The sequence below is a fragment of the Heterodontus francisci genome, unplaced genomic scaffold (assembly GCF_036365525.1).
Source record: "Heterodontus francisci isolate sHetFra1 unplaced genomic scaffold, sHetFra1.hap1 HAP1_SCAFFOLD_54, whole genome shotgun sequence".
Taxonomy (NCBI): domain Eukaryota; kingdom Metazoa; phylum Chordata; class Chondrichthyes; order Heterodontiformes; family Heterodontidae; genus Heterodontus; species Heterodontus francisci.
The window spans coordinates 8,912,692-8,940,685 of record NW_027140250.1 but is presented as its reverse complement, the minus strand read 5'-3'; positions in this window follow the sequence as shown (position 1 = coordinate 8,940,685).

Below are 27,994 nucleotides of genomic sequence, written 5' to 3'. Positions count from 1 at the left end.
TCTCGCTCTGTATTTGTCTCTCTCGCTCTGTATCTGTCTCTCATTATGTAACTGTCTGTCTCCCTATGTTCCTGTCTCTCATTCTGTATTTGTCTCCCTCTGTATCAGTCTCTCTCTCTTTTTGCATCTGCCTTTCTCCCTCTCTTTCTGTCTCTGTCTCTCTCTTTCTCTCTGTCTCGGTTTCTCCCTTTGTCTCGCTCCCTCTTGATATGTCTCTCTCCCTCTCCCTCTCCCTCTGTCCCTGTCCCACTCTGTCTGTGTCTCTCTCCCTCCATCTCTTCCTCCTTCTCGCCCAGGACAGCAACGCCTGGAGTCACTTCTTAGTTAATTTTGAACCTGCAACTCTTGCCCTTGCTGGGAAAGTCAATGCAGTTTGAAAGTATCAAACACTGATCCCACAGTCAGCCCTAAAACACACACACTAAACTCACGATACCAGACTGAGCAGACAATGGGGATTGTTACTGGGGTTCTGCCAAGGTTTCATTTCACTATCACTTCTGTCTCCCGCTGTCTTTCACTTCGTCCTTCTCTCCATTTCTCCATTTGTTTTAATGTCCCTCTCTCCTCTGTCCTTCAGCTCCTCCACTTTATACATGGAGCGGGAGCTCCCTCCACTTCATACATAGAGAGGGAACTCCCTCTACTTTATACATAGAGAAGGAGCTCCCTCCACTTAATACATAGAGACGGAGCTCCCTCCATTTTATACGCAGAGACGGAACTCCCTCCACTTTATATGCAGAGACGGACCTCACTCCATTTTAAACGCAGAGACGGAGCTCCCTCCACATTATACATAGAGAGGGAGCTCTCTGCACTTTATACATAGAGAGGGAGCTCCCTCCACTCTATACATAGAGAGGGAGCTCCCTCCATTTAATACATAGAGCGAGAGCTCCCTCCACTTCATGCGCTGAGAGGGAGCTCCCTCTGCTTTATGCACCGAGAGGGAGCTCCCTCCACTTTATGCGCCGAGAGGGAGATCCCTGCGCTTTATGCGCCGAGAGGGAGATCCCTCCACTTTATGTGCCGAGAGGGAGCTCCCTCCGCTTTATACGCCGAGAGGGAGCATCCGTCCACTTTATGCGCTGAGAGGGAGCTCCCTCCACTTTATACGCAGAGAGGGAGCTCCCTCCACTTTATACACCGAGAGGGAGCTCCCTCCACTTTATACACAGAGAGGGGGCTCCCTCCACTTTATACGTACAGAGGGAGCTTCCTCTATTTTATACAGCTGTCATGGTGGGATTTGAACACCTGTCACCAGGACATCATGTTGGGCCTCTGGATGACTTGACAAGTGATATTATCACCATACGACAGCCTCTGCAATGGACGTGAACACTCTCTATCTCCTAATAGCACCCACAGTAGTATCTGGGCTGTAACCCTCAAAATGGTCTCGAATCAGATCATCAAAGTTCACATTTTAACTGGGAAAAGGCAGGAGCCGTGTGAAATGGGATTGCTTTTGTCCATGGCTTCAGTGTCCACCGCAGACAGATCAGTTACATTTACAATAGAAAACTGAGAGTGAACAAGGTCAATGCAATAATATGGAAAATGTAAATGATGCCACTCATAATTGTAGCATCTATCCCGAATGAGTACCGATTTATGTTTTATTCCCGAGAGAGGTCTTACTAAGAAAATGTCATTGACATTGAAATGATTGTGTTTTATACACCACATTATTTACATCAGAATCAAAGCTGCTGATGTAATGTGTTTGTTCAGGTGAGTGTAAATAATAGCAATGATCAGGGATATAACCGTGTCAGTGGAGACTTATCCCCTGTATAAATAAGGACCCATTGGAATGGATCAGCTCAGAGTGCCTGCTGGAGCTGTGAATTCCAGGCTAACAGAAGTCTCTGCTTCTCACAGAAATGGGATATCCAGTAATCTTTTACTTCAGATTCATTTACTATCCTGTACTTGCAGCAATTGGAGTTCCTGGTAAGCCTGTATCTCAGCTGTTCATGGTGTCAATCGATGTGAACTGTGCTGCTGTACTCGGTGTGTTTCTCATTGTATGTGTTGCACAGCCACCTGTTCTTTTCCAGAAATTTACTGATGGAATCTCCTCATTGTCTAATCTTTCAGTCTTGCAGGAGTAGTATTATGTCTTTAATGATATTGGTTTTGGTAAACGTGGCATTGTTACTGGATGATTCTGTATACCGAGAACATTCAAATCAAGCATCTCGGCTAGGATCAGAATCAGAACATCAGGAGCTTTTAACAGTTTCACCATGTGGATCTAACCAGTCCTGGAATATTTTAATGATTTTCTTTCAGTGATTGATAATGAGACATCTCGCCATCTCGGTGTTACAAGGGAACAGAACAATGTCCTCCCTCCGCAATAACATGGTTCAGTTTAACTGAAATTTCAATTTGTATCTTGGTTATCACTGTTATCAAATATTATTTCAGGATTTTGACCCAGTGACAGTGAAGGAACGGCGATATAGTTCCAAGTCAGGATCGTGTGTGACATGGAGGGCAACATGCAGGCGGTGGTGTTCCCATGCATCTGCTGCTCTTGTCCTTTGAGGTGGTTGAGCTCGCGGGTCTGGAAGGTGCTGTCTAAGGAGCCTTGGTGCGTTTCTGCAGTGCATCTTGTAGATGGTACGCACTGCTGCCACTGCGTCGGTGCTGGATGGAGTAAATGTTAGTGGATGGGGTGCCAATCAAGCGGGCTGCTTTGTCTTGGATGGTGTCAGGCTTCTTGAGTGTTGTTGGAGCTGCACCCATTCAGGCAACTGAAGAGTATTCCTTCACACTCCTGAACTGTGCCTTGTACATGGTGGACAGACATTGGGGAGTCAGGAACTGAGTTACGCACCTCAGGATTCCTGGTCTCTGACATGCTCTTGTAGCCATGGTATTTATATGACTACTCCAGTTCAGTTTCTAATCAATGGTAGCCCCTAGGATGCTGATCGTGGGGAATTTAGTGATGGTGATGCTATTAAAATTCAAAAAGATGTGGTTAGATTCTCTCTTGTTGGAGATAGTCATTACCTGGCACAAATGTTACTTGCCACGTATCAGCCCACGCCTGAATATTGTCCAGCTCTTGCTGTATTTCTATGCATAGTAATTCAATATTTAAATACTGCATTGTAAAATCTCTGTGACTGCTGAATTCAATAAAGAGTGAGGCGGATATCAGAAATATATTTACATTTATATTTAATTGCCTGTACAAACTAAATAGATTGACGATATTGTAAAACAATGAACTGTGTGCAACACCAATAACCACAGGGATTATTGTGTGAATGTATGAACTGAGTTGTATTACTGAGATCTATGGATTAGATTTCCTCTAACACTCAGCTGCAGTCTCTCCCTGTGAATCTCAGCCTCTCCTCTCACTGTCTTGAATCCTCAGTCTCCTCATCCATTGCTTCAGTTTACCCACTTCCCAAACCATCTGCTCCATTCTCCCTGATGCTCTGACATGTCCTTTTCCGTCTCTCCCTCCCAATCTCACACACTGGCTCCACCTCCAGTTGCCTTGTCCAACCTGATAGGAATAAAGGAACATAGGAGCAGGAGGAGGCCATTCTGCCCTTCAAGCCTGGTCCAGCATTCTAGATCATGGCTGATACTCAAACTCAGCACTGATGTTTCCAGCCTTTTCCCATTTGGTAACAGTCCCTGTCGGTTCTCCGCACCCAGAGCAACAAACCAGCTACACATCATGCTCTCCAGAAACCTTCCCAACCAACAGTCTGGAGACAAATTCCCAGTTAGCCCATTGGATTCCATCTCTGTAAAACAACTTCTCATTTCCCCTCTGGCACTGCATCCTCACTCAGTAGTTCCAGTAGATCCGGTGCTGCCTTTATTCACTTTCTATATCAATTTCCCAATTCATTATTAATAATTGTGTTTTCAAACATTTCACTGTGACAAAGCACTGCCCAGGTAAATGAATCAGTTTTCACTGCTCGATGCAGCAACAAAGCTGGAAATTTCAGCCCAGATCCTGTCAAACTGTAGCTTTGTCTCCAGGTCTGATCAGTAATTCCTCTGCTTCCTTTTCTCTCTCTTCCAGTTAACTTGGTGGCGATTGTGATCTTGTCCCGAGGAAAGTGCGGTCTCTCCAAATGTATCACTGTCTACGTGGTGGGAATGGCAGTGTCTGATCTCCTGGTCGTTATCACTGGTCCCATATTGAACAGGATTGTTTTCATTTATTTCCCAAATTCATTCCTGAGAATTACTCCTGTGTGTTCTCTCATTACCGTTCTGCTTTCTGCATCCACAGTTGTTTCTGTCTGGCTCACAGTTACTTTCACCTTTGATCGATTTGTGGCCATTTGTTGTGAGAAGCTGAAAACAAAATATTGCAGCGAGAAAACGGCGGCTGTGGTTGTGGGAACAGTGAGTGTGCTGGGCTGTTTAGAGTCTCTCCCCTGGTACTTTACACTGGAACAAGATTACATTATTGATAATGTTCCCATGGATTGTGTTTATAACCTGAGCTTCTTTACTTCCCCCCTATGGGGGGCATTTGAATTGTTAACCTCATTTTAACTCCTTGTGTCCCGGTCTTTCTGATTTTGCTTCTCAATGTTCTGACTGTCAGACGGATTTTATTCTCCAGTAAAGTCCGCAGGGGATTCCGGCGCCACAGCAATGCAGAGAATCACAAGGACCCAGAGATGGAGAATCGCAGGAAATCAATTATTTTACTCTTCAGTATATCCGGCAGTTTTCTACTGTTATGGGTGATACGGGTTGTGTTTATCATTTATAGGCGAATTGTAGATATTCAGTATTATTCCTTCTACACTGACCCTCTCTATATCACAGATCAAACGTCACAGATGCTGCAGCTTCTCAGTTCCTGCACCAACACATGCATTTACACTGTGACCCAGACTAAATTCAGACAGGAGCTGAAGAGGGGGGTGAAATACCCTCTCAATATCATTGTTAAATTACGGAAATCACAGAAAGAAATGAATTAGAATTAGAATTAGAATTAGAACATTACAGCGCAGTACAGGCCCTTTGGCCCTCGATGTTGCGCCGACCTGTGAAACCATCTGACCTACACTATTCCATTTTCATCCATATGTCTATCCAATGACCACTTAAATGCCCTTAAAGTTGGCGAGTCGACTACTGTTGCAGGCAGGGCGTTCCACGCCCCTACTACTCTCAAACACTGGAACTAAACCCCATTCCGCCCCCCACCCCGGTCCACCACCCTCCACCCACCCGCCTTTATGATTATTTGACCGGCGCCATCTTTAGTCCTCGCAGCTGCATGAACATGGCAGACCATGACGTTGAAGTGGAACAGGCTGCATTTGCGCATGTGCCGTTACAGTGCCACCTAGTGGTTGCGTTGTCAAAAAAGGCAGCCTGCGGACAAAGCTGCAAATCGCAGTGATTGTGAGGAGGTGAGAGGGGGACAGTAACTGCAGTAAGACAGGAACACCAAAGGATGGCGATGGTGAGAGGGAGGACAGTAACTGCAGTGAGGCATGGACACCGGCAGATGGAGATGGTGAGAGGGAGGACAGTAAATGCAGTGAGACAGGCGCACCGGTTGATGTAAATGGTGAGAGGGGGGAAAGTAACTGCAATGTGACAGGGACACCAGCAGATGGAGATTGTGAGAGAGGGCAGTGACTGCAGTGACACAGTGACACCAGCAGATGGAGATGCTGAGCCATTGCTGATTGGGGATTTGGTGTTTTTGGGAGGTTGAAAGTTTCCACAAGTTTGAGGAATTTACTTTATGTAAACTTGAGATGTTGATTAAAATAAGTTCAGTGCCACTTTTATTAAATGGCTATTTTCCTACTATGTGATAACGTGCAACATTAAACTCGTTCCTGTTAGGAAAATTATTTTGTGTGATTAGAGGTAATGCATAAATAAAACAGCAAGATGAAATAAAACTCCGACAATCATTTATAAATGAAAACACTCTATATATGTGCTGTTGAGTGCTTCACCACTAACAATATGACATCTCTTTGTCTGACTGCTCTTTCTATGCTGGTATCTTCTGTACTATAACTAAGATTAATTGAAGTTTTGATCCGATTGTCTTTTGAAAGTTAATATTGAATCTGTTTTCAGAAACCTGTCAGAGAGTGAATTCAAGACCAGAACAACTCCCTGACTATTTGTTCCTCCCCTCTGCTAGTGTAAACAGCCTCTCCTCACGCCTCCAATCTGAGGGAAAGATTTTGAATACAATTATTTTCTCCAGGGCAGCACTTGCAGAGGAGCTGGAACCCTCTCTTTTCTAACCCCATTACCCCCCCCACCCTGCAATTCCCCCCCTGCAATTTATCCCCCGCCCACAACTTACTCTCCCCCCCACAATTTATCTCCCCCCCATTTATCCCCCCTGCAATTTATCCCCCCACAATTTCCAGCCCCTGCTCTTCCCCCCACGCAATTTATCTCTCCCCCCCGAAATTTATCTCTCCGCCATTTATCCTCCCGCAATTTATGCCCCCCACGAAATTTATCCCTCCTGCAATTATCCTGCCCGCAATTTACCTCCCTGCAATTTCTCCCCGCAATTTATTACCCCCCTCAATTTATACCCACCTCAATTTCTATCCACCATGCAATATTCCCCTGCAATATTTCCCCCCTGAATAATATCCCCTCTTGTACACACCTCCACCCAATCAAAATAATCCTCGTCTGCAGAACCCTATCTGATATCTCCTGTTAAGTGACCACCATCTAATACCCTCATTATGAAAAGTCCCCATCTCATTATCCCCTTCCCCCTGTTTCAAGACAACCCATCTAAATACCCCCCGGGAACAGACTCCCATCGAAACCACCCCCCTACCCAGAACAAACCCCCATCTAAATACACCTCCAGAACAAACTCCCATCTAAATAACCCCCAGAAATAAACTTCCATCTAAATACACCCTAACCCCCTGGAGTCGACTCCCATCTAAATACCCCACCAGGAAAAACTCCTATCTAAATATCCAAACATCCCCCAGGAGCAAACTGCCATCTAAACACCGCCCATGAACAGACTCCCATCTGAATACCCGCCCCCCAGGAGCAGACTCCCATCTAAATACCCCCCTGGACAGACTACCATCTATTTACCCCCAGGAACAGACTCCCATCTAAATACCCCGCAAGTAACAGACTTCCATCTAAATACCCCCTGGAACCAACTCCCATCTAAATACCCCCAGGAACAAAGAAACTCCCATCTAAATATACCCCCCGCCCCCAGGAATAGACTCCCATTACATACGCACCCAGGAACAAAATCCCATCTAAATATCCCCCTGGAACAAACTACCATCTAAACACCGCCCAAAAACCGGCTCCCATCTAAATAGCCGCCCCCCTCCCCCGGAACAGACCCCCATCTGAACACCCCTCTCCTGTGTACAGACCCCCATCTAAATACCCCCAGGAACAGACTCCCATCTAAATACCCCCCATTAACTGACCCCACACTAATTCTCACCCCTGCCCCCCTCTGTAAATATGCCCCCTTTCTAAATACCCTCCCTGTCCTGTAAAAGCCCCCTCCCACCTACCAATTCCCACCCTGTATCATCCGCCCCTCCCCCGTGAACAGCCCACCACCCGTGTTATTCCCACCTCCATCACTTTCTTGGGTGTGGCTCCGTCTCACGACAATCTTTCATTCACTTTAATTCCTGGTCTGGATAAGCCACTGGAATTCCATCAACTGGCTTCCAGACCGCCAGCACCTCTAACTCCTGACCGGCTAAATACAGGGCCGGGTATAGAGCAAGGATCTCCAGAGGCGAACTGGAATTCTGAGCCTTTAACGCACAGTAAGATCCCAAACCCAGACACATCCCTCTCTGCAGAAAGGTGATTCACCTATTCTCCCCGTCGGCTTCAAGAAATCAAACAGAGGGAGACACACACAAACACACACACACTGACTGGCGGAGGGATGGGAGGAGGCTATTCAGCCCTTTCAGCCTGCCCCACTCATGTTAGATCATGGCTGATCTGTCCTTTCCCCCATTGAGCCACAAGGAGACAGGCAGAGACAGTCGGGGAGTAGATACAGACTTGGACTTGCTGCCAATGGTGCAAACTAGGCTGTAGGAGAGGAGGGTTGTTGTGAATCGGCTGTCTGTTCAGCATCTCTCCCCTCAATGGTAGCTGATCTGAGCAGAGATGGAAAGCAGTATCTCGGTTCACAATCACCCTATTCAGCACGAGGCAGCGAGTTCAAATCCACCCCCAAGCAGAGGGACAGAGACACAGAAAACACATGCTGGGATTAGGACAGAACAGAGAGAGAAAGGGAAGTAAATGGAAATGGAGATAAAGACTGAGATACAAGGAAGTCCGAAACCAGTGAGAAAGAAACAGAGACCAGAGGGTCTGAAATACGGAGAAGGGCACAGAGAGAGAGAGAGAAATGGAGACATACAGAGAGAGATGTAGATATTGAGAATGATCCGAGACAAAGAGAGAGAGATGCAGATACAGAAAGACGTGGAGGGGCAGAGATGCAAAGTAAGATGTGTTTACAGAATATAGAGGGGTGTCCCGGGACGGGGGGGGGGGGGGGGGGCTGGGGGGGGGGGGTCAACAAATGCAGAGATGATCTGGCTGGAAAGGAGGAACAGAGTTGGAAAGATTCAGGCATTTGGAAGTGGGTGAGAGAAGAAATGGACTGATAGAGAGCGACAGATAAAGATGCAGTCACAGAAAGAGGGTGAAAATGGAAACTTGTGAGATTCTATAGAATTGCAGAGATAGAAAGGACGGTTAGAGATGCAGATATAGGGATTTAAAGATGTGAAGAAACAGAGCGAGGAACAAGGAGGAAGGTGCAGGGAACAAGTTGCAGCAAGAGATGGAGAGGGAAATCTAGGGGACTACATTGACTATTCTGGAGAAGCACTTCCCAAACTATTTCCTTCGGAGGACTCACCAGCCCTCCCCCTTGTGGTAAAAAATCCACAGTCCCCCGAAAACACAAAATCAAAATACGGCGGATGCTGGAAATCAGAAACAAAAACCGTGCTGGAATTACTGAGCATTTCCAGCACTTATTTTTTCTATCTGTCCCAAAAACACACAGTCTTATTTTCTGTGTCTAGAAATGTATTTGACAATGGCACATATATATTTATTGTTATTTTCCTCTCTGGTTAAAGCTCTTGTCTGAGAATTCCACGTGGACAAAAGATTCTCCCTGTTCATCATCACAGCTGCATCCTCCGAAAAGGTTCTCCTTGGGAATAAGAGAAATAAAATTGATTCAAACAAAGCAAAGCATTTTTGAACAGAAATAAAACACAGCAGGAGCCCAGGCCTCTTTCTCTCACTCACCGACGTAAAACAATCTCTCAGTGACTCCCCGTCTGACAAACACATGCATCGACACAGACAGAGACTGGGAAGTGTGGATGTGTTTACCCTGTCATTTCCTCCTCTCTCTCCCTCTGTCTCTCTGTCTCTGCCTCTCTCTCTGCCTCACTCTCTATTACTCTGTATGTCTCTCTACATCTGCTTCTGCCTCATTGTGAAAACACACAAACACCAGTGACCCCCATCCCCTCTCCCGTAGAAGGATAGAGAGAAAAATCCACATTCCCATCCCTGAAAATCTGAATTCAAATGGCTGCTGCACATTTCATTTCATCCGCAAATTCACGGCAGTGCCCAAAACATCAGTATTATTAGGGAATTATACCGGCTTCAAGCTCAGGACTTTAATTCCAGGCCTTCAGAAGAGCTTTACACACAATGAATTCACTTCTAAAATGCAGTCACTGTTACAATGCAGGGAATTCTGCAGACAAGCTGTGCACAGCAAGATTCCAGCAATAGTGGCACTTCAACAATCAGTTTACCAAGGTTTTGACTGTAGATTCTCTCTCTCTCTCTCTGCCTTCCTCCATCTTTCTCTGCCTTCCTTCCCTCCATCACCCACACTCGGCCTCTCTCTCTCTCTCTCTCTGTTTAACCTGCCACCTCCAGCTGTTTCTCACTCTCCCTTTTTCCCTCCCATCTGTTGTAATGTAGGAATTGATGTAGGAAATGTCTGCACAATAGATTCCCACAATGTGATCATAGCCAGATATCCCATCACAGTCCTCAGAAAAATGCTAAACTCCATCTTTAAATTTATATAGCTTCACATTCAGCTCTTGTAATTATTGGCCCTCAGGAGTAGTTGACACTCAATGAATTAATTTTGAAAGTGGTCGTCACTCTTGCAATGCAGGAAACCTGCAGGCAGTCTGTGCACAGCAAGATCCCACAGGCAGCAATATGATAATATGCAGTTTTTTTTTTAATGATAACAGTTTAGAGATCACCGAGAGAGGGACATTCCTTCAGTTTGAAAATCTCAAACACCCCTCTCCCTCTCTCTCCTGCTCCCTCCCCCGTACCCCATCCACATCTGTATCTTTTACTCGCGATCTGGGATTTAATCTGGATTGAAACGTCCTCTGAAGTGTTTCTGTCACAGTTTAAAATAACCACACGTCAGATTGTGGCTCCTATTGATTAATGGTTAAAATAGAGAAATTTGTGGGGGAGAGAAAAGCAGAGGAAGATGGAGACAAAGCTCAGACAAATCCACTCTCAGACCCTCAGGAAGCTGAATGTTGATGTGTCCTCATTGTTGTCGTGCAGGAAATTCTGCAGGGCTCTAGATGCAGAGCAAAGTCCCACAAGCAGCAATGTGATAACAGACAGATTAAAAGGCATTGTTGAATAAAATAGCACAGCAAGAGCCCAGGAATTGCCATCGGTTGCACAGACGCTCTCTCAGCAACACCCACATACAAACAAATCACAGTTGACAAATCAGAAGCTAAAAGTGTTCAGACAGTTCCCTCCACCAGTGTGTGTCTGTGTGTCTTTCTCTTTATCTCTCTCCCTGTCTGTGTATGTGTGTCTCTCTCTCTCTCTGTTCCTTTATCCAGTCACAACTCTGTCCCTCTCTCTTGCTCTCTCTCTTTGTCCTTATCGGGGATTTCCCCTCTAATTCATATCTAATCTTCATTGAAATGAGCTATGAAATATTTCTGTCTCACCATTTAAACAAAACAACAAATCATATTGCAATGTGTGGTATGTTTTTAACTATTAAAGGTTTAAATAGAGAGACAGAGGGAATGAAAGCTGGAGAGGGACAGAGAGAGAAATCGAAACTCAGAACCTCAGTAAAATGAATTGAAATGGTCTCCGTACGTCTTATTTAACAGTAAAGCTTCCTAACATTGCCCGAAAGACACGGATTATTCTAGAATTATAACAAGTCTTTAGAAACTATCCCATTTGTTACTTAATTCCTAGCTTTTGACGCTAAATGAACTAATTTTTAAAGTGATTGTCACTGTTGCAATGTTGCAAATGCTGTAGGCCATTGGTGCACAGCAAGATGCCACATGTAGTAATGTGATAACAGCCGGCTACCCCTCCTCTCCCGCTCTCCTTCCCTCCATGTTTCCTTTACTCTCCTGCATCTCTCTCCCTCATATTGCTCTCATTCTGAGAGACAGATGGAAAGAGAGAGGAACAGACAGACAGGCAGAGAAATCCACTCTCAGCACCTCACTCTCTATTCAAATGGCTGCTGCACATTTCATTTCACCCTCAAATTCACACCACTGCCCAAAACACCAGCATTATTCGGGCATTATAACAAGCCTTTAGACAGCTACACCTTTCAGATGTTTAATGTAGTCTTGCGAGGTGGTCCTCAGAGAGGAAAGTTAACCTCAGGCTAATAAAACAGACACATCTCACGTGGGCCCTTTGGGTGCAGCCTGTGGACAAGGCCTCAGTCTGTCCCCTCGGGAGGAAGCTCCTGTCCAAGGATTCCTCGTCCCAAACTTTCCCTCTTTTCATCTTCACGATACAGTTTTCAGAATGAAAATTCCTGAAGGCAAGAGGGGGAGAGAGAAAATTGATTAAAAGGCATTGTTAAACAAAAAAGCTCCGTACATCTTATTTAACAGTGAAGATTCAGAACATTGCCCAAAGGATATGGATTACTCTAGAATTATAACAAGCCTTTAGAAACTACCACATTTGTGACCTAATTCCTAGCTTTTGACACTAAATGAACTGATTTTTAAAGCGATCGTCACTGTTGCAATGTTGGAAATGCTGCAGGCCATTGGCGCACAGCAAGATGCCACAAGCAGTTATGTGATAACAGCCGGCTACCCCTCCTCTCCCGCTCTCCTTCCCTCTATGTTTCCGTTACTCTCCTGCATCTCTCCCCCTCATATTGCTCTCATTCTGAGAGACAGATGGAGAGAGAGACAGACAGGCAGACAGGCAGAGCAATCCACTCTCAGCACCTCACTCTCTATTCAAATGGCTGCTGCCCATTTCATTTCACCCTCAAATTCACACCACTGCCCAAAACACAAGCATTATTCGGGAATTATAACAAGCCTTTAGACAGCTGCACCTTTCGGATGTTTAATTTAGTCTTGCGAGTTGGTTCCCAGAGAGGGAATTCAACCTCGGGCTAATAACAGACACAACGCACGTGGGACCTTTGGGTCCGGCCTGTGGACAAGGCCTTGGTCCTTCCACCCTGGAGGAATCTCCTGTCCAAGGATTCCTCGTCCCAAACTTTCCCTCTTTTACCTTCATGATGCAGTTTTCAGAATGAAAATTCCTCAGGAGAAAGAAGGAGAAAAAAGTTTCATTAAAATACAAAGCGAGGACATTTTTAAACAAAATAGCACAGTAAGAGCCCAGGGTTTCCTCTTTCAGTTGCACAGACAATCAGCAATATTCAAATACAATCAAATCACAGTTATAAACCAGACTGAAACAGATTCAGCACACACACACACACACACACACACACACACACACACACACACACACACACACACACACACACACACACACACACACACACACACACACACACACACTGAACCAGACTGGGGAATGTGTCTATTCTCTCTGGAGAGAGAGTGAAAGGTTGGTTTTGTGATTGGAACTGGGATCTTCCTGCCCAGTTATATCCTGAGTGAGTTGTTTGCAAACTCCACCCTTTGAGCCTCTGACATGTTGGACTATCTCTCAATCTCCTGCCTCGGGGGCCAGTCCATTGATATGTTAATCCCAGGACAGGACCTTCCTGACTAATCCAGTCCTTTGATATGTTAATCCCAGGACAGCAATGCTTTCAGCCATTTCTTGGTTAATTTTAAACCTTTAATTCTTTCCCTGCATTTTAAAATATCAAACATTGATCCAACACTCACCCTAAAAGCTCACACTAAACCGACAATACAAGACTGGGCAGATTGAGGAGTTTTACTGACATCAGTGTGGATTGTAATGTGTCTCCCCTTCCCTCACTTCTAAAGTCTCTCAGGGTTGTCGTTCGCTGACAGATTTTTCAGTGTCCAGTCCCTTTCAACTTTTAATAAAATCTGTGGAACACAAATGAATGTCAAGTTTCTCCTCCAAGCTGTTTTGTACTCCCTCTTCCACTGTCTCTCTCCGTCACTCCCTATCTCTCTCTGTGTCTCTTTCAGGGCTGGGCAAACACTGGGGATTGTTACTGAGGTTCTGTTGGCCATTTCTATTGACATCAGTGTCGATTGAAAATCTGTGTTTGCGTGTGTGTGTGTGTGTGTGGGTCTGTGTGTGTAGGTCTGTGTGTGCGTGTCTGTGCCTGTGTGTGTTTTTGTCTGTGGATCTGTGTGTTTCTATGTCTGTGTGTTTCTGTGTCTGTGTGTGTGTCTGTTGGTCCGTGTGTTTGGCTGTGTGTGTCTGTGTCTGTGTGTTTCTGTGTCTGTGTCTGTGTGCTTCTGTGTGTGTGTCTGTCTGTGTGTGTCTGTGGCTGTGTATGTGTCTGTTGTATCTATGTGTGTCTATGTGTGTGTGTTTGTCTCTGTCTGTGTGTGTGGGGGGGGAGAGGGGGGTGTCTGTGTCTCTGTGTGTGTTCCTTTATGTGGATGTCTGTGTGTGTCTGCATGTTTGTATGTATGAGTGAGAGAATCTCAGGGTCACCTCTCTCCATCTCTATCGCTCGTTCTCTCTCTGTTTATCCCTCTTTCTCTGTCTGCCCCTCTCTCTGAATCGTCCTCTTGCATAGAAACATAGAAAATAGGAGCAGAAGTAGGCCATTCGGCCCCTCGGGCCTGCTCTGCCGTTTAATAAAGATCACGACCGATGGTCTAATTCAGTACCTTGTTCCCACGTTCTCCCCACAGCCCTTGTTCACTTTGTCATTGAGAAATATATCTCTCTCCTCCTTGAATATATTTAATGACGATCCCAACTGCCTTCTGTGGTAGAGTCTTCCACAGGTTGACTACCCCCTTCCCCATCTCTCTCTCCCGCTCTACCTCTCTCTCCCCCCTCGATCCCCATCTACCCCATCTATCTGCCTCTCCCCCTCTATCTCCCTCTAATCCCTCTATCTCCCTCTCCCCCTCTATACACTCTCCCCCTCTATCTCACTCCCCTATGTCTCTCCCTCTCCCCCTCTATCTCTCTCTTCCCCTCTATCTCCGTCTCCCTCTCTATCTCCGTCTCCAGCTTTATCTCTCTCCCCTCTATCACTCTCTGCTGCTCTATATCCCCTTCCCCCTCTATCTCTCTCTCCCCTATATCTCTCTCTCCCCTCTATATATCTCTCCCCCATGTCTCTCTCTCCCCTCACTCTCCCTCTCCCCCTCTATCTCCCTCTCCCCTCGACCTCGCTCTCCCCTCTACTTCTCTCTCGGCATTTATCTCCGTCTCCCCATCTATTGCTCTCTACCCCTCTATATCCCTCTCCCTCTCTATCTCTCTCTTCCCCTCTGTATCTCCCTCTCCCTCTCAATCTCCCTCTCCCCTCCTATCTCCTTCTCTCCCATCTCCCTTTCCCCCTCTATCGCTCTCTTCCCTCTATCTCTATTTCCCCCTCTATATTTCTCTCTCCCCCTCTTATCTTTCTCTCCCTTCTATCACTCTCTCCCCCTCTATCTCCCTCTCCCCCTGTACCTCCCTCTCTCCCTGTATCTCCCTCTCTATCTCTATCTCTCACTCCCCCTCTATCCCCCTCTCCCCCTCTATCTCTCCCTCCTCCTCTATCTCTCTCTCCTCCTTTATCTACTTTTCACCCTCTATCTCTCTCTCCCCCAATATCTCTCTCTCCCCCACTATCTCCCTCTCCCCCTCTATCTCTCTCCTCCACTATCTCTATCTCCCAATCTATCTCTCTCCCCTCCCCTATCACCGACTCCCCATCTATCTATTTCTCCCCTCTATCTCCCTCTTCCCCTCTATCTCCCTCTCCCCCTCTATCTCTCTCTCACCCTCCAAACTCTATAATTGTCTTTCGCTATCACTGTCTCTGTCCCTCTCTCTCTCACTCTGCCGCTCCCTCTCTCTCAGTCTTTCTCTCTACCTCTCTCTCCCTCTTTCTCTGTCTCTCTATCTCTCTGTACCTCAGTCAATGACTCTGATTGTGTCTCTCGCAAACCATCTCTGCCTCTCTCTCCCATTCTCTCTCACTCTCTATCTCCCTCTCTCATTGCCTTTGTACCTCCCTCTCTATATCTCCGTCTGCAACTCTATTTCTGCCTCTTCATCTTTGTAACTTCTTCTCCCTTTTACTCTCTTTCTGTCTCTGTCTCCACCTCTCTCACTCGCTTTCTCTGCCTCTGTCCAGAACTATGTCTGTTTCCCCATGACACCACTTCTCCCTGTCTCTTCCCCCTCTCTCTTTTTTCATCTCTCCCTTCTTCTCTCGCTCACAGGACAGCAATGGTTTCAACCATGTCTCCTTCTATCTTTATCCCTCTCTCTCTGTACCTCTTTCTCCTTCTCTCTCTGTCTCGCTCTCTGTCCCTCCATCTGTCTTTCGCTTTCTGTCACTCACTCTCTCTCCTTCTATCTCTGTCTCTCTCGCTGTCCCTCCTTCTGTCTTTCCCTCTCTGTCACTCCCTCTCTCTCTCCTATCTCTGTCTCCCTATCTGTCCCTCCATCTGTCTTTCCTTCTCTGTCATTTCCTATCTCTTCTTCCCTCCCTGTCTCTCTTTCTCTGTCCCCCCATCTGTCTTTCCCTCTCTGCCACTCTCTCTCTCTCTCTCTCTCTCTCTCTGTCTCTGTCTCTCTCTATCTGCCCCTCCATCTGTCTTTCCCTCTCTTTGTCACTCCCTCACTCTCGTTGTGTGTGTGTCTCTCTCTGTGTCCCTCCATCTGTCTTTCCCTGCAAGTCACTACCTCTCTCTCCTTCTAACTCGGCCCCTCTCTCTGTCTCTCTCTCTGTCTTTCCCTCTCTGTCACTCTATCTCTCTCCGATCACTCTCTCCCTCTCACTCTCTGTCCCTTCATCAGTCTTTCCCTCGCTGTCACACGCTCTCTCCTTCTATCTTTGATCCTGTCTCTCTCTCTGTCCCTCCACCTGTCTTGCCCTTCCTGTCACTCCCACTCTCTCCTTTTATCTCTGTCTCTCCTTCAACCTCTGTCTCTCTCTCTCTGTCTCTCCATCTGTCTTTCTCTCTCTGTCACTCGCTCTCTTTCCCTCTATTGCTGTCTCGTTCTCTCTCCCACCATATGCCTTCCCCTACCTGTCACTCCCTCTCTCGCCTTCAATCTCTGCCTCTCATTCAGTCCCTCCATCTGTCTTTCCCACTCATTCGCCCCCTCCCTCCCCTCCTATATACATATATATATATATACGTAAATGATTTGGAGGGAAGTATATGTGGTCTGATTAGCAAATTTGCAGATGACACTAAGATTGGTGGAGTAGCAGATAGTGAAGGGGACTGTCAGAGAATACAGCAGAATATAGATAAACTGGAGAGTTGGGCAGAGAAATGGCAGATGGAGTTCAATCAGAGCAAATGCGAGGTGATGCATTTTGGAAGATCCAATTCAAGAGTGAATTATACAGTAAATGGAAAAGTCCTGGGGAAAATTGATGTACAGAGAGATTTGGGTGTTCAGGTCCATTGTTCCCTGAAGGTGGCAACGCAGGTAAATAGAGTGGTCAAGAAGGCATACGGCATGCTTTCCTTCATCGGACGGGGTATTGAGTACAAGCGTTGGCAGGTCATGTTACAGTTGTATAGGACTTTGGTTCGGCCACATTTGGAATACTGCGTGCAGTTCTGGTCGCCACATTACCAAAAGGATGTGGATGCTTTGGAGAGGGTGCAGAGGAGGTTCACCAGGATGTTGCCTGGTATGGAGGGCGCTAGCTATGAAGAGAGGTTGAGTAGATTAGGATTATTTTCAATAGAAAGACGGAGGTTGAGGGGGGACCTGATTGAGGTGTACAAAATCATGAGAGGTATAGACAGGGTGGATAGCAAGAAGCTTTTTCTAAGAGTGGGGGATTCAATTTCAAGGGGACACGAGTTCAAAGTGAAAGGGGAAAAGTTTGGGGGCAATATGCGTGGAAAGTTCTTTACGCAGAGGGTGGTGGGTGTATGGAACGCATTGCCAGCGGAGGTGGTAGACGTGGGCACGATAGCATCTTTTAAGATGTATCTAGACAGATACATGAATGGGCAGGAAGTAAAGATATACAGACCCTTAGAAAATAGGCGGCAGGTTTAGATAGAGGATTTGGATCGGCGTAGGCTTGGAGGGCCGAAGGGCCTGTTCCTGTGCTGTAATTTTCTTTGTTCTTTGTTCGATCACTGTTTCGCTCTCTCTCTGTCCCTCCCTCTGTCTTTCCCTCTCTGTCACTCTCTCTCAATCCTTCGATCTCTGACTCTCTCTCTGTCTCTCTCTGTCCCTCCATCTGTCGTTCCCTCTCTGTCACAGCCTCTGTCTCCATCTATCTCGGTCTCACTCTCTGTCCCTCCATCTGTCTTTCCCTCTCTGTCACTCCCTCTCGCTCCTTTTATCTTTGCCCCTGCCTCACTCTCTGTCCCTCCATCTGTCTTTCCCTCAATGTCACTCCGTCTCTCTCCTGTCACTTTCTCTCTCACTCTGTCCCGGATCCCGTCTTTCACTCGCTGTCACTCCCAACATCTCCTTCTAGCTCTGTCTCTGCCACTTTCTCTGTCTGTCCCGCCATCTGTCTTTCCCTCGCAGTCACTCCCACTCTCTCGTTCTCTCTCTGTCTCTGCCCCTCTCTCTGTCTCTCTCTGTCCCTCCATCTGTCATTCTATCTCTGACGCTCCCTCCCTCTCCTGATATCTCTGTCTCTTTCTCGCTCTGTACCTTCATTTGTCTTTCCCTCTCTGTCGCTCCCTCTCCCTCCTTCTATCTCTGTATCTATCTCTATCCCTCCAAATGTCTTTCGCTCTCTGTCACTGCCTCTCTCTCCTTCTATCTCAGTCTCACTCTCTGTCCCTCTAACTGTCTTTCCCTCCCTGTCTCCCCTCTCTCTCCTTCTCTCTTTGCTTCTCATTCTCTGTCCCTCCTTCTGTCTTTCCCTCCCTGTCTCTCCCTCTCTCTCTCTTCTTCTCTCTCTCTCTCTCTCTGTCCCTCCATCTCTCTTTCCCTCTTTGTTACTCCCTCTCTCTCCTTCTCTCTCTGTCTCTCTCCCTCTCTGTCCCTCCATCTGTCTTTCTCTCTCTGTCACTCTCGCTCTCTCCTATCACTGTGTCTCTCTCTCTCTGTCACTCAATCTGTCTTTCCATCGCTGTCACTCCCTCTCTCTTTCACTCTCTCTCCCCCCTCTCTATCTCTCTCTCTGTCTATCTCTCTCTGTCTCTCTATGTCGCTCCATCTGTCTTTCCCTCACTGCCACTCCCTCTCTCTCCTTCTATCTCACTCTCTCTCTCTCTGTGCCTGCACCCGTCTTTCCCTCCCTATCACTCCCGCCCTCTCCTTCTATCCCTCTCTCTCTCTGACCCTCCATCTGCCTTTCCATTCCTGTCTATCCCACTCTCTCCTTCTATCTCTGTCTCTCTCTCTCTCACTCTCTGTCCCTCCAATTCTCTTTCCCTCTTTGTCACGCCCTCTCTTTCCTTCTATCTCTGTCTCAGTCTCTGTCCCTCCATCTGTCTTATCCTCTCTGTCACTCCCTCTCAATCCTTCTATCTCTGCCTCTCTCTCTGTCTCTCTCTGTCCCTCCATCTGTCGTTCCCTCTCTGTCACTGCCTCTCTCTCCTTCTATTTCGGTCTCACTCTCTGTCCCTCCATCTGTCTTTCCCTCTCTGCCACTCCCTCTCGCTCCTTTTATCTTTGCCCCTGCCTCACTCTCTGTCCCTCCATCTGTCTTTCCCTCAATGTCACTCCATCTCTCTCCTATCATTTTCTCTCTCACTCTGTCCAGGCACCCGTCTTTCACTCCCTGTCACTCCCAACATCTCCTTCTATCTCCGTCTCTGCCACTTTCTCTGTCTGTCCCTCCATCTGTCTTTCCCTCGCAGTCACTCCCACTCTCTCGTTCTATCTCTGTCTCTGCCACTTTCTCTGTCTGTCCCTCCATCTGTCTTTTCCTCACTGCCACTCCCTCTCTCTCCTTCTATCTCACTCTCTCTCTCTCTCTGTGCCTGCACCCGTCTTTCCCTCCCTATCACTCCCGCTCTCTCCTTCTATCCCTCTCTCTCTCTCTGTCCCTCCATCTGCCTTTCCATTCCTGTCTATCCCACTCTCTCCTTCTATCTCTGTCTCTCTCTCACTCTCTGTCCCTCCAATTCTCTTTCCCTCTTTGTCACGCCCTCTCTCTCTTTCCATCTCTGTCTCAGTCTCTGTCCTTCCATCTGTCTTTCCCTCTCTGTCTCTCCCTCTCTCTCTCCCTCTCCCTCTGTCTCTCCCTCAATCTGTCTTTCCCTCACTGTCACTCCCTCACTCTCCTATCTCTGTCTCTCTCTCTGTCCCTCCATCGCTCTTTCACTCTTTGTCACTCCCTCTCTCTCCTTCCATCTGTGTCTCTCTATCTGTCCCTCCATCTGTCTTTCCCTCCTTGTCTCTCTCTCCCGTACTCTCTCTGTCTCTCTCCCTCTCTGTCATTCCATCTGCCTTTCCCTCTCAGTCAATCCTTCTCTCTGCTTCTATCTCTGCCTCTCTCTCTATCCCTCCATCTGTCTTTCCCTTTCTGTCACACCCTCTCTCTCCTCTGTTCTCTGTCTTTGTCTCTCTGTCTCTCTCTGTCCCTCCATCTGTATCTCCCTCTCTGGAACTCCCTCTCTCTCCTTCTATCTGTCTCTCTCTCCCTGTGTCCCTGCATCTGTCTTTGCCTCCCTGTCACTGCCTCTCTCTCCTATCGCTGTCTGTCTTTCTGTCCCTCCATCTGCCTTTCCCTCTCAGTCGCTCCCTCTTTTTCCTTGTATATCTACCTCTCTCGCTCTCTGTCCCTCCATCTGTCTTTCCATCCCAGTCTCCCCCACTCTCTCCTTCTATATCTGCCTCTGCCATTCTCTCTGTCTCTCTCTGTCCCTCCATCTTTCCCAACCTGTCATTCCCTCTCTCTCCTTCTATCTCTGTCTTTCGTTTTGTCCCTCCATCTGTCTTTCCCTCTTTGTCACTCCCTATCTCTCCTTCTCTCTCTCTCGCTCTCTCTCTCTGTCCCTCCATCCGTCTTTCCCTCTCTGTTGCTCTCTCTCTCTCTCCTATCTCTGTCTCTCTCTCTCTATCCCTCCATCTGTCTTTCTCTCCCCATCACTCCCTCTCTCTTCTCTCTCTCGCTCTCTCTGTCTTCCTCCATCTGTATTTCCCGCTCTGTCACTCCAACTCATCCTTCTATCTTTGCCTCTCTCTCTCTTTCTAAATGTCTGTCCATCCATCTGTCTTTCCCTCCGTGCCACTCCATTTCTCCACTACTATCTCTGTCTCACTCTCTCTTTCCCTCCCTTTGTCTTTCCCTCCCTGTCACTGCCTCTCTCTCCTATCTCATTCTCTCTCACTCTGTCCCTGCACCCGTCCTTCACCCCCGTCACTCCCTCCCTCTCCTTCTATCTCTGTATCTGCCTCTCTCTCTGTCTGTCCCTCCATTTGTCTTTCCCTCGCTGTCACTCACACTCTCTCGTTCTATCTCTGTCTCTGCCCCTCCCTCTGTCTCTCTCTGTGCCTCCATTTGTCATTGCATCTCTGTCGCTCCCTCTCTCTCCTTATATCTCTGAACCTCCCTCTCTCTGTCCCTCCATTTATCTTTCCCTCTCTGTCACATCCTCTCTCTCCTTTTATCCCGGTCTCACTCTCTGTCCCTCCATCTGTCCTTCCCACACTGTCGCTCCCGCTCTCTCCTTCTATCTCACTTTCTCTCTCTCTCTGTCCCTGCACCCGTCTTTCCCTCCCTATCACTCCTTCTCTCTCCTTCTATCTCTGTCTATGCCTCTCTCTCCCACTCTCCCTTCATTTGTCTTTCCCTCGCTGTCACTCCCCCTCTCTCCTTCTATCTCTCTCTCTCTCTCTGTCTGTCCCTCTATCTGTCTGTCCCTCTCTGTCACTGTTCACTCTCCTTCTATCTCTGCCTCTCTCTCTCTGTCTCTCTCTGTCCCAACATCTGTCTTTCCTTCTCTGTCACTCGCTCTCTCTCCTTTTGTCTCTACCTCGCTCTCTTCTCTGTCTCCCCTCCATCTGTCTTTCCCCCCTGTCACTCCCTTTCTCTTCTTTTATTTTTACCTCACTCTCTCTCTCTCTCTCCTTCCATCCATCTGTCTTTCCCTCCCTGTCACTCCCTCTCCCTCCTTATATCTCAGCCGCACTCTCTGTCTCTCTCTGCCCCTGCAACAGTCTTTCCCTCTCTGTCACTCCCGATTTCTCCTAAACTCTCTGTCTTTCTATCTGTTCCTCCGTCCGTCTTACCCTCACTGTCACTCTCTCTCTCTCTCTCCTATCTCTGTCTCTTTCTCTGTCTATCCCGCCATCTGTCTTTCCCTCTCTTTCACTCCCTTTCTCTTCTCTCTCTCTCCCTCTGTCCCTACATCAGTCTTTCCCTCTCCGTCAATCCCTCTCTCTCCTTCTATCTTTGCCTCTCGCTCTTTCTCTCTCTCTGTCTATCCATCTGTCTTTCCCTCCCTGTCACACTCTCACTCCACTTCTTTCTCTGCCTCTCTCTCTCTCCGCCCCTCCAACTGTCACTCCCTCCCTGTCACTACCTCTCTCTCCTATCTCTGCCTGTCTTTCTGTCCCTCCATCTGCCTTTCAATCTCTGTCACGCCCTCTCTCTCCTTCTATCTCTGTCTCAATATCTGTCTCTCCATCTGTCTTTCCATCTCTGTCACTCATTTTGTCTGCTTCTACCTCTGCCTCTCTCTCTGTCTCTCTCTGTCCCTCCATCTGTCTTTCCCTCTCTGTCACTCCCTCTCTCTCCTTTTCTCCCTCTCTCTCCTTCTATATGTCTCTCCCTATCTGTCTCTCCATCTGTCTTTCCCTCCCTATCACTCCCTCTCTCCTTCTATCTTTCTCTCCCTCTCTCACTGTCCCTCCATCTGTCTTTGCCTCCCTGTCACTCCCTCTGTCTCCTTCTATCTCTGACCTCCTTCTCTGTCTCTCTCTGTCCCTCCATCTCTCTTTCCCTCTCTGTCACTGCCTCTCTCTCCTTCTAACTCTGTCTCTCTATCCCTCCACCTGTCTTTCCCTCTCTGTCACTGCCTCTCTCAACGTCTAACTCTATCTCTCTCCCTTTGTCCCTCCATCTGCCTTTCCTTCACTGTCACTACCTCTCTCTCCTATCTCTGTCACTCTCTCTCTCTCTCTCTCTCTCTCTCACTGTCCCTCCATGTTTCTCTCGGTCTTTGCCACTCCCTCTCTCGCCTTCTATCTCTGTCTCTCTCTCTCTCTCTCTCTCTCTCTGTCCCTCCATCTCTCTTTCCTCTCACAGTCACTACCTCTCTCTCCTATCTCTGTCACTGTCTCTCTCTCTCTCTCTCTCTCTCTCTCTCACTGTCCCTCCATGTTTCTCTCGGTCTTTGCCACTCCCTCCCTCGCCTTCTATCTCTGTCTCTCTCTCTCTCTCTCTCTCTCTGTCCATCCATCTCTCTTTCCTCTCACAGTCACTACCTCTCTCTCCTATCTCTGTCACTGTCTCACTCTCTCTCTCTCTCTTTTTCTCTCTATCCCTCCATGTGTCTGTCCGTCTTTGTCTCTCCCTCTCTCTCCTTCCATCTTTGTCTCACTCTCTCTCCCTCCATCTGTTCTCCCTTCCCTGTCATTCCCTATCTCTCCTCGTGTCTCTGTCTCTCTCTCTCTATCCGTCCAACTGCCTTTCCCTCTCTGTCACTCCCCCTCTCTTCTCTCTCTGTCTCTCTGTCTCTACATCTGTATTTCTCTCTCTGTCTCTACGTCTCACTCTTTCTTTCTTTGTCAGACTCGGAGAGCGGAGTTCCAGAGCAGGAGGTATAAAAAAAACTTACCTCGGGGATGGTCGGAGCAGACTCGGCGGGCAGAGGTCCGGAGCAGTAAGTATTAAAAAAACTTACCTCGGAGACTCTTGGAGCAGACTCGGAGAGCGGAGTTCCAGAGCGGTAGGTAAAAAAACTTACCTCGCGGATTCTTGGAGCAGACTCAGAGGGCGGAGTTCCAGGGTGGTAAGTATAAAAAAAACTTACCTCGGGATTCTTGGAGCAGACTCAGAGGGCGGAGTTCCAGGGTGGTAAGTATAAAAAAACTTACCTCGGGGATTCTTGGAGCAGACTCGGAGGGTGGAGTTCCAGTGCGTTAAGTATAAAAAACTTACCTCGGGGATTCTCGGCGCAGACTCGGAGGGCAGAGTTCCAGACCGGTAAGTATAAAAAACGTACCTCGGGGATTCTTGGAGCAGACTCGGAAGGCTGAGTTCCAGTGCGGTAAGTATAAAAACCTTACCTCGGGGATTGTCAGAGCAGACTCGGAGGGCGGAGTTCCAGACCGGTAAGTATAAAAAATGTACCTCGGGGATTCTTGGAGCAGACTCGGAGGACGGAGTTCCAGAGCGGTAAGTATAAAAAACTTACCTCGGGGATTCTCGAAGCAGACTCGGAGGGCGGAGTTCCAGAGCGGTAAGTTACCTCGGGTAAAAACTGGAAAGGTGACGTCACATGAAATCTGTGACCTGATTGGCTGGTAGGGAATTTGTACCGAATTTGAAAATAAAATTGATAAAAATTGGTTAAAATACTAATTAACTAATCAATAAGGAGAGTAACTAAACCAGAGGGAGGAGATTACTGTATTTAGACAGCATTTAATATTTAAAGTAGGAATCTAGCAGTCGGGACCATTTCGTTAAGTGTATCATAATTTAGTAAAGTTTTAATAAGTATTTATTTATTTTATATTTATTAACTAATTAGTGTAGAAATTACAGTTAGAGGGGTGAAGTGCTTTACCTGTGAGATGTGGGAGGTCCATTCCGGGCGACTACATCTGCAGGAAGAGTACCCAGTTGCAGATTCTCACAAACCGCATGGATCGGTTGGAGCGGCAACTGGATGAAGTTAGGAGTGTGCAGGTGGCGTAAAGCGTCATAGGCAGGAGTTTTAGAGAAGTGGTTACACCCAATGTGCAGGCAGATAGATGGGTGACCGCGAGAAGGGGCAGCCAGTCAGTGCAGGAATCCCGTGTGGCTATCCCCCTCTCTAACAAGTACACCGTTTTGGATACTGTTGGGGAGAATGGCTTATCAGGGGAAAACAGCAGCAGCCAGAGCAGTGGCACCACGGCTTTCACTGCTGTTCAGCAGGGAGGGACAAAGCGCAGAAGAGCAATAGTTCTGGGGGACTCTATAGTCAGGGGCACAGATAGCTGCCTCTGTGGACGTGAACAGAATCCAGGATGGTATGTTGCCTCCCTAGTGCCAGGGTCAAGGATGTCTCTGAAGGGACAGGGGATATTCAGAAGGGGGAGGGATGTACAGCCAGAGGTTGTGGTGCATATCGCCACCAATGACATAGGCAGGAAGAGTGATGAGGCCCTGCAGGGGGATTTTAGGGAGTTCGGTAGAAAGTTAAATAACAGGACCTCGAGGATTGTAATCTCGGGAGTACTCCCTGTGCCATGTACAGTGAGGCTACAAGTAGGAAGACAGTACAGCTAAACACGTGGCTGAGCAGCTGGTGCAGAAGGGAGTGTTTCAGATATCAGGACCATTGGGTTCTCTTCAGGGACAGATGGGACCTGTACAAAAAAAACGGGTTGCATCTAAACTGGAGGGGCACTAATATCCTGGCTGCAAGTTTTGTTAGCGTCACTCGGGAGGGTTTAAACTAGTGTGGCAGTGGGGTGGGAACCAGAGCAGTAGGACAGCTCGTGAAATAAATGAGGAGGGCAGAGTAAATAAGGCCAGTAGGACTAAGAGGAAGAGCAGGCAGGGGGATGTTGCTGAGCACAGCGGGACTGGTGGTCTGAAGTGCATTTGTTTCAATGCCAGATGTATAACAGGTAAGGCAGATGTGCTTGGATTAGTACTTGGAAATATGATAAAAGCAAAATACTGTGGATGCTGGAAATCTGAAATAAAAACAAGAAATGCTGGAACTACTCAGCAGGTCTGGCAGCATCTGTGGAAAGAGAAGCAGAGTTAACGTTTCGAGTCAGTTTCGAGTCAGACCTGTCATGAAGGGTCACTGACTCGAAACGTTAACTCTGTTTCTCTTTCCACAGATGCTCCCAGACCTGCTGAGTGGTTCCAGCATTTCTTGTTTTTCTGTTGGAAATGTGATGTTGTTGCTATTACAGAGACTTGGTTGAGGGAAGGGCAGGATTGGCAGCTAAATATTCCAGGCTTTAGAAGCTTCAGGCGGGATATAGTGGGATGTAAAAGGGGTGGGGGCGTTGCATTACTGATTAAGGAGAATATCACAGAAGTACTGCGGGAGGACACCTCAGAGGGGTCATGCAGCGAGGCAATGTGGGTGGAGCTCAGGATTAGGAAGGGTGCAGTCACGATGTTGGGGGTTTACTACAGGCCTCCCAACAGCCAGCGGGAGGTAGAGGAGCAGATATGTCGACAGATTTTGGAAAGATGTAAAGGTAACAGGGTTGCAGTTGTGGGTGATTTTAACTTCCCCTATATTGACTGGGACTCACTTAGTGGTAGGGGCTTGGATAGGGCAGAATTTGTGAGGAGCATCCAGGAGGGCTTCTTGAAACAGTATGCAGATAATCCAACTAGCGATGGGGCCATTCTGGACCTGGTGCTGCGGAAGGAGCCCGGCCATGTGGTCTACGCTTCAGTGGGGGAGCATTTCGGGAACAGTGACCATAATTCCATAAGTTTTAAGGTACTTGTGGATAAGGATAAGAGTAGTCCTCGTGTGAAGGTGCTAAATTGGGGGAACGATAATTATAACAATATTAGGCAGGAACTGAAGAATTTAGATTGGGGTGGCTGTTTGATGGCAAATCAACATCACACATGTGGGAGCCTTTTAAACGTCAGTTGATTAGAATCCAGGACCAACATGTTCCTGTGAGTAAGAAAGACACGTTTGGCAAGTTTCAGGAAGCTTGGATAACGCGGGATATTGTGAGCCTATACAGAAAGAAAAAGGAAGCATTTGTAAGGGCTGAAAGGCTAGGAACAGATGAAGCACTTGAAGAATATAAAGACAGTAGGACAGAACTTAAGCAAGGAGTCACGAAGGCTAAGATTGTTCATGAAAAATAATTGGCAAACAGGATTAAGGAAAATCCCAAGGCTTTTTATCCGTATATAAAGAGTAAGAGGCTAACCAGGGAAAGCGTCGGCCCACTCAAGGACAGAGATGGGAATCTATGTGTGGAGCCAGAGCAAATGGGTGAGGTGCAAAATGAGTACTTTGCATCAGTATTCACCAAATAGAAGGACTTGGTGTATGATGAGCCGAGGGAAGGGAGTGCAGATAGTCTCAGTCATCTCATTATCAAAAAGGAGGAGCTTTTGGGTGTCTTGCAAAGTATTAAGGTAGATAAGTCCCCAGGGCCTGATGGGATCTACCCTAGAATATTGAGAGAGGCAAGGGAGGAAATTGCTGGGGCCTTGACAGAAAGCTTTACATCCTCATTGGCTACAGGTGAGGTCCCAGAGGACTGGAGAATAGCCAATGGTGTTCCTTTGTTTAAGAAGTGTGGCAAGGATAATCCAGGAAATTATAGGCCGGTGAGCCTTACGTCAGTGGTAGGGAAATTATTAGAGAGGATTATTCGGGACAGGATTTTCTCCCATTTGGAAACCAACGAACTTATTAGCGAGAGACAGCATGGTTTTGTGAAGGGGAGTTCGTGTCTTACTATGTTATCTATATGGACTTTAGTAAAGCCTTTGACAAGGTCCCGCATGGGAGACTGGTTCAAAAGGTGAAGTCACACGGGATCAGAGGAGAGCTGGCAAGATGTGTACAGAACTGGCTCGGTCATGGAAGACAGAGGGTATCGGTGATGGGTATTTTACTGAATGGATGGAGGTGACTACTGGTGTTCCGAAGAGATCACTGCTGGGACCTTTGCTGTTTCTCGTTTATATAAATGATTTGGAGGAAAATGTAGCTGGTCTGATTAGTAAGTTTGCGGACGACACAAAGGTTGTTGGAGTTGCGGATAATGATGAAGATTGTCAGAGGATACAGCAGGATATAGATCGGTTGGAGACTTGGGCAGAGAAATGGCAGATGGAGTTTAATCTGGACAAATGTGAGCTATTGCATGTTGGAAGGTTTAATGCAGGTGGGAGGTATACAGTAAATGGCAGAACCCTGAGGAGTATTGACAGGCAGAGAGATCTGGGCGTACAGGTCCACAGGTCACTGAAAGTGGTAGCGCAGGTGGAAAAGGCAGTCAAGAAGGCATACGGCATGCTTGCCTTCATCGGTCGGGGCATAGAGTATAAAAATTGGCAAGTCATGTTGCAGCTCCACAGAATCTTAGTTTGGCCACACTTAGAATATTGCGTGCAATTCTGTTTGCCACACTACCAAAAGGACCTGGAGGGTTTGGAGAGGGTACAGAGGAGGTTTACCAGGATGTTGCCTGGTCTGGAGGGCATTAGCTATGAGGAGAGGTTGGAAAAACTCGGATTATTTTCACTGGAACGGCGGAGCTGGAGGGGCGACATGATAGAGGTTTACAAAGTTATGAGCGGCATGGACAGAGTGTATAGTTGGAAGATTTTTCCCAG